This window comes from Artibeus jamaicensis, unplaced genomic scaffold (genome assembly GCF_021234435.1).
Source record: "Artibeus jamaicensis isolate MK-2021 breed Jamaican fruit bat unplaced genomic scaffold, CSHL_Jam_final contig_465, whole genome shotgun sequence".
NCBI classification, from domain to species: Eukaryota; Metazoa; Chordata; class Mammalia; order Chiroptera; family Phyllostomidae; genus Artibeus; species Artibeus jamaicensis.
This window is the reverse complement of record NW_026521843.1, coordinates 950,765-957,827: the sequence shown is the minus strand read 5'-3', so window position 1 is coordinate 957,827 and position 7,063 is coordinate 950,765.

The window sequence follows — 7,063 nt, the reverse complement described above, 5'->3', positions numbered from 1 at the left end:
TTTATAGCACGAAGATGTACAGTACGGTTACATTCTTTTTAAATCTTGAGTTAATGCCTCCTCTTTAAACAAAGATTTTACTTATTTATTTTTTGACAGAGGGGAAGGGAGGGAGAAAGAGAGGGTAAGAAACATCAGTGTGTGGTTGCCTCTCGCACACCCCGTACTGGGGGCCTGGCCTGGAACCCAGGCGCACGAATTGAACCGGCGACCCTCTGGTTCATAGGCTGGCGCTCATTCGACTGAGCCACACCAGCTGGGGCGGCATCCTTTGTTTTACTTGTTTGTTTTTTTAGGTCTGGAAAAATATTTTTGAAAATTAAAAAAAACACGACATTATTTACCATTGTTATGTCATGCTCATCTACTTTTAATAGTTTTGATCTTCTTTTTCTTAGATAAATCCCTTTCACATTTTATATAATAAGGGCTTGGTGATGATGGACTCCTTAACTTGACCTTATCAGGAAGCACTTTACCTGCCCTTCCATTCTAAATGAGAGCTTTGCTGGATAGAGTCATCTTGGATGTAGGTCCTTGCCTTTCATGACTTGGAATACTTCTTTCCAGCACCTTCTTGCCTGTAAGGTCTCTTTTGAGAAATCACCTGATAGTCTGATGGGAACTCCTTTGTAGGTAACTGTCTCCTTTTTCTCTTGCTGCTTCTAGAATTCTCTCCTTCTCTTTAATCTTGGGTATTGTAATTACGATGTGCCTCAGTGTGTTCCTCTTTGCATCCATCTTGCTGGGGACTTTCTGTGCTTCCTGGACTTGCATGTCTATTTCCTTCACCAAATTAGGGAAGTTTTCTTTCATTATTTTTTCATATTTCCAATTTTCTTGCTCTTCTTCCTCTCTTTCTGGCACCCCTATGATGAGAACGTTGGGCCTCTTGAAGTTGTCCCAGAGACTGCTTACATTACCCTCATTTTGGGGGGTTCTCTTTTCTTCTTGTTCTGATTGCTTGTTTTTGCTTCCTTATGTTCCAAATCATTGATTTGATTCTCAGCTGCAGCCTCTCTACTGTTGTATCCGTGGAAATTGTTCTTTATTTCAAATAGTCTGTTCTTCATTTCTGACTCGATCTTTTTTATGCTGCTGAGGTCCTCACTAAGTTCTTTGAGCATCCTTGTAACCAGTGTCTTGAACTCTGCGTCTGATCGATTGCTTATCCCCATTTCTTTTAGCTCTTTTTCTGGAGTTTTGATCTGTCTTTTCATTTGGGCCGTGTTACTTTGTCTCCTCACTTTGGCAGCCTCCCTGTGTTTGTTCCTATGTCTTAGGTAGAGCTTCTTAGACTCCATGTCTTGGTAGAGTGGCCTCATGTAGTAGGTGTTCTGCGGGGTCCAGTGGCACGGCCTCCCCTATCCCCCAACCTGGGGTGCTTGAGGTGCGCCCTTTGTGTGGGCTGAGTTCACCCTCCTGTTGTAGTTGAGCCTTTGGCTTCTGTTGGCAGGTCAATGGGAGGGATTTATCCAGGCCAGTCAGCTGTAAGGGCTGGCTGTGACCACTGACCAGCACCCTCTGCCCTCTGTGGAGGATCAGCTGTGCAGGGGCAGGGTGGTGGTGCTCTGACATGGTCTGTAGCTGTCCTCTGGGTGTGCTGGCCCTGGGGTTTCCTGGGTGGTGCAGGCCAAGGCCAGGCCCCACCTGTGTTCTGCCCGGGGCCACCCTGCCTGAGCTGTAAAGCCACCTGAGATGGCTGCTACTTGTGCTGGGCTTAGAGAGTCCCAGGTGAAGCCAAGCTGTGAATCTAGGCTGGCGGCTGTTAGTGCTGGGCCTGGGCTCACTGAGGCCGGCTGTTGCGTGTTTGAGAGGATTTAGGAAGTTGTGAAGCAGCTTACGTGGGCCCATGAGCTGGGTGGGGCGGAGCCTCTGGGCATCTCCAAGGCGGGTCCAACAGTGTAGCCAGGTTGGTGGAGTCTCAGATATGGGACCAGCCTGCTGGCTCCGTGGCTCTGCGGCTGGAGATCTCAGAAAAGGGACAATGGCCTCCGCTTGCCTTGATGCCAGACACTTCGGTCTCTCCCTGTGGGCCACTGGGGCCCTTCCAGCTGCTACCCAGGTGCTGGAGCTCAGAGGGAGTGAGTCTGATAGGGGAGTCTGTGAGTGGGCTCTTTAAGAGGAACTGGCTGGGGCTCCAGCATTCTTTCACTGACTCAGTCCCCACTGGTTTTTGCACCCATAAGTGTTGGGACTTATTCTCCTGGTACTGGAACCCTGGGCTGGGGGCCTGTGTGGGGCTGGGACTCTTCGCTCCTGAGATGTCCTCCCAGATTTTTATTCACCACACGAGGGTGTGGGACCAGCCCGTTCTGCACCTGCGCCCTTCCCACCCGTCCGGACGGGTGTGGCTTCTTCTATTCGTAGTTGTCGGGCTTCCATTCAGCTCGATTTCTGAGGTTCCGAGTGATGGTTACTCAGTGTTTTAGGTGTAGTTTTGATGTGGTTGTGGGAGGAGGCGAGCCATGTCTGACTTCACCTCCATCTTGACCGGAAGCTTCTCTGAATTCCGAAACAAGTTTTTTGTCTTTACTGCTGATGTTCTGGGATTTAATTAATTGTTAATGAACTAATTTCCTCTTAGACACTTTCCAGTATTTGTGCTGGGAAGTCAAGATTTATATTTTTCAGATATGTGAAATTTTCTTGCATTTATTTTTCCATAACAGGTAACAACTTTCTCCTAATTTCTCTGTCACCCGTTCTGATCATCTTTCGATCGGATCCTTGGCCTCCTGGGTCACTTGCCTTGGTCTCTGACATGTCCTCACCTCATCCCGTGTGTGTGTGTGTGTGTGTGTGTGTGTGTGTGTGTGTGTTTGAGAGATTTCTTCAATTTTATCTTTTAATCATGAATGAAATTTTAAATTCTGCTATATGTTTCAAGTTCAAAGGTTTCTTCTCAAGTGTCTGAAATACTGAATCACGGCAGTGACGACATTAATAAGATGTTTTTGAAGTTTCCTTCTGTTTTCTATATTGTGTCTCCTTTCTTATGCTTATTTTTTTGTCTTTTGTGTTTAAGACTTTTCTTAAAGTTTAGTGTGCCATGTCTGTATCCACGTGTCCTTCTACCCACCTGTCCCCTGTGTCCACCCATCCTCTGTGTATCTGTCACCCGTGTGTGTGTGTCCATCTCTCTCCGGTGCCAATTCTGCAGAAACCGAGGCGCCGGCTCCCGGCCAGCGGTCAGCAGCAAACTGCCGTCCTGGGACGAGGTGCTGGGCTTCGGATTTCCAGAGCCGCACCTGTCACCTGGGTCCTGTGTGTGTCTTTTGAGTTGAGAGCCTCTCCGAGTGGCTGTGGGGAGGATGGGGCCTCTGCCTGGTGTCCCCATCTGCGGGCCTGGACTTCACGTCTGTCCCCGGGCCCAACCTCCTCTCCGGCAGCCTGCCCGCCACGTGCCGGTTGTCACGGCCTGCCCGCTGACACTCCGCTTTCCCGCAGGCCTCTGAGGACTCACACGTCTTTGTGCCTTTGCCCTTTTGGAGGTGAGGTCACAGGAGGGAGAAGATAGAAATTCATGTTCTCAGCCCTTTAGGTTTACAGAAGCCCACAGATCTGTTTCTGCAGAGTTTGTCGGATGGCGGGTTTCAGCTGAAAGGGCTTGTGGGCACTGAGGACCGGACACGTTCAGGTGAGCAGTTCGGGGATGTGCGCTCTCACCTGTGACAGACAAGCAACTCCTGGCCTTCCCTGGCCTCCAGCTTCAGGTGAGCAGACACGGCCCCCCCCAGAAGGAGGCAGGGCTCAGACCTGGGTGCCCTCTCAGGGCTGGTGAATTCCTGCACAGTGGGCATGGCCCTCTCTGTCCCCATGACCCTCTAGGCTGTCCGTGAAGGTGCGCTGGCCCCGGTGGTCCGCCCTTGGGGGTGGACAGAGCTGGGTTTCCAGAGGAACGAGTCGAGGTGGGTCAGAGGGTGGGGCTCACGTGCGGTAGTGGGTGGAGCTGCAGGTGGGGGTGGGACGGTGGCTGCTGTGGTCCCATGGCCTGTGGCAGTGAGGCAGGCCTCTCAGGGTCTGTGCACGTGATGTCAGTGAATGGCTGCCTCGCTCTCATTTGTTCTGTGGAGTCACAAAGGAAGGACGGGTGACGGGGGTGAGTTGGAACGTGTGGGACAGCGGGGAGGGAGCCTGCGGCTGGAACGAAGTTGTTAACTGAATGCCCAGCCAGTTTGCCTTTGAAGCAGCAGTGATGGATTCGGGAGAAGGGGAAGCATCCCCCGTCAGCCTCCCGGGGGTAAAACGTGACCCTGTGACATTGCCGAGTCCCCGTCACGGGGAGCCCCCGTCAGCCGGTTGGTCTCAGGCCCGGGGGATGTCTCCGTGGGCTGGAAGCCACACCGTGGTCAGGCCGGGTGGGCAGACTTAGGTGACGGCCTCAAACCGCGGTGCAGCCTCTGCCCGCCTTCCTTCCTCTGAACTTGATCAATAAATCAGAGCAGAGAGGGGTCGGGCAGGAGGGAGGTCTCTCGTCTTAAAGACACTGCATCTTAAAGGAAAGAAAGGGGGACTCGGGGGAGAGCAGGGGCACTGATTGTTTTATTTAATTTAAAGTAATTGATGGGTTTGTTTTTACAAAAGCTATTTAGCCTTGTTCACAGGTGCGTCCACACACCCACTTGCTCCCTGACCTCAGCCCCTTCCCTTGACCCTCTGCCCCCCGACTCCTGCTTCTCCCCAACCCCTTGACCTCGGTCGGGCCCCCCAAGGTGCCGCTGCCTCTGCCCAGATGTCTTCTGTGCGGTGTTTTCTGAGCTTGTCACTCCTCCAACCCCGTCCTGGAGAAACCCCCTCATCTCGGCTCTCAGCCCCTGTTTTCCTCCATCACCGCGGTGCACACCCTCCCGGGCTGCGCCTCCCCCCATACGCCGCCTGGTGAGACGTGAGAGCCTGCGGCGGGCGGGGCACCAAGACCTGCCCGGTCACTGCCTGAGAGATGACCACCTGGTGGGAGTCCCGCTGTCACATGGCTGACAGTCACCCTTGAACTTCGGGGCAGCATTTCTGTTTGCCGGGCTTTCTCTGTGCTTCTCGGGCCTTTACAACTGGAATAGGGTTCAGGTGTTTCTTTTCTGGTAGAAAACATTTATATTTTCCACCAAAGTGATTTTTCCTCATCTGAAAAATGTCCCTTGAGAGGGCTCTGTGGTGCGAGGTTGAGAACTTGGGAGGGGTGTGGAGTTCGGGCCTCACTCCCGAGATGGAAACGGCTGCCCTGCTGTTCAATCTTCTGCCCGCACTTGCATTTTCTCTACAGAAGTCCTTTTCCTCTCTTCTCCCGTGTGATGCCGGGGATGTCAAACAGGCCGGGAGGGCCCGCACTGGGATCCAGCACGGAGGGAGGAGCGAGCGCTCACCCAGCGCCCTGGTGGTTAATGTGCTGCGGGTGCCGCGCCTGCTAACGGGCATCAGACCGCGTCTTCACCGGGCCGTTCTCGGCCTGGGCTCCCATCCCACAGCCCAGCCTGCCGGCTGCCCACACGCAGGAGGGAACGCCGGTCACTCCCCAGGACGTCTCAGGCCGTGTTTGTGTCCCTCCACTGGCAGGGAGGGCCGGGCTTCTCTGCACTTGGCAGCCTGCACTCACCCACGGATGGAGAGCGCTCACCCAGCTGAAGGTCTGGGAAGTGTCAGCTTTCTAATTAACTGCCGCGGGGAAGGCCGGGTTCAGGGGCCCTGAGATGGATGGGACAAGTGCCGCCCTCTCCCCACGCCCGGCGGAGGGGGGCCCTGGGAGGAGGCGCCGTGGCCTCACACAGCAGGGTGTCCACGGGGACCAGGTCTCTGTTCCGTGACACGGTCACAGCAGAGCAAGGTGCCCGGGGGCTGCCCCCACCCCCCCGGCCCACGCCCACACTTGGGAGCGCATCCCCTTCGATGGAACAGGGGGAGGCGCCGCACCTTTGGTCTCGCAGGTGCCGCTCTGCCACGGGCGTTGGGATCTGAAGGTCGTTCTGCTGCACCTGATTGATTTTTCCTCGTGCTCGTGGGTGTATTGGCGGGAGCCCCCTAATTTATGTTTACCTCAAAAACAAGCTGGCAAACGCTATGTCTAAAACCACAGGATTGCGGTGGCAGGAATGGGGATAGAATCTAGGTTTTCAGATACTTTATGGAGTGGCTGATGCACCAGAATGAAATTCTGTCCTTGAGGCTTCAATTCAGCGGATGAGAGTTCTCTGGTGACCTTGTGGGTGCCAGGGACTGTGAGCTGTGGGGGCGGGAACACAACGAAGACCTTGCCTCAGGCCTTTGGGGGTCAGGGGGACATGTGGGAGCCTGTGGGGGTCAGGGAGGTTAAGGAACCGCGGGCGCCCATGGCACGGGGGCGCCGGCACTAACGGAGCCTGGGCACTGGGTCCGGTCATGAACGGTCCATTCTGCCAAGAGAGTGGGGTCCCAAGAGGAGCGGCCATGGTGTCGGTCCCTTGCCCGTGGGGACAAGGGCCCTGGGGGCAGAGCTGGGCAGGGGGCTCCCGGCCTGAGCGCAAGCCCCACCCACAGCACCTGCACAGGTGGGAGGGCCGGTGAGAGGCCCTGCAGGATGGGGGTGTGGGGGAGGGTGAGGTTGTGGGGGAGGGTGAGGTCTGACACAGGCCCTGAGCCGTGGCTTCGGATGCTTGTGTCTTGGCGGTGGCGGGAGGGGCTGCGGCAGGGGCTGGTGGGGGAGGCCCATGGGCTGACCTGTGTTGTCGGCGGACAGCCCGCCCCCGCTGCAAACTGACAGGCCAGGTGCGAGGTGGCTGCAGGTGTTCCCGAGAGGCGGCGAGAGCCTGGCCAGGTGGCTGTTCCTGGTTTCGTCCAGGGAGTGCGCTCCCGGGTCTGGACAGGAGGGGGTGGGCAGTCTCAAGGCCGTCCTCACTCCGCACGGGCCAAAGCGCATCGCTGACCCCTGGCAGTGACACTGGTTTTGAGGGGTGAAGGCTGATTTTGTGTGTCAGCCGATGGGGTCACGAGTGCCTGGGTATCAGGTCACACATGGTTCCGGGCGTGTCTCTGAGGGGCTCTCGGTGCAAGGAACATCGGAATCAGTGGCTGGTTGCCCTCCACGCAGCCA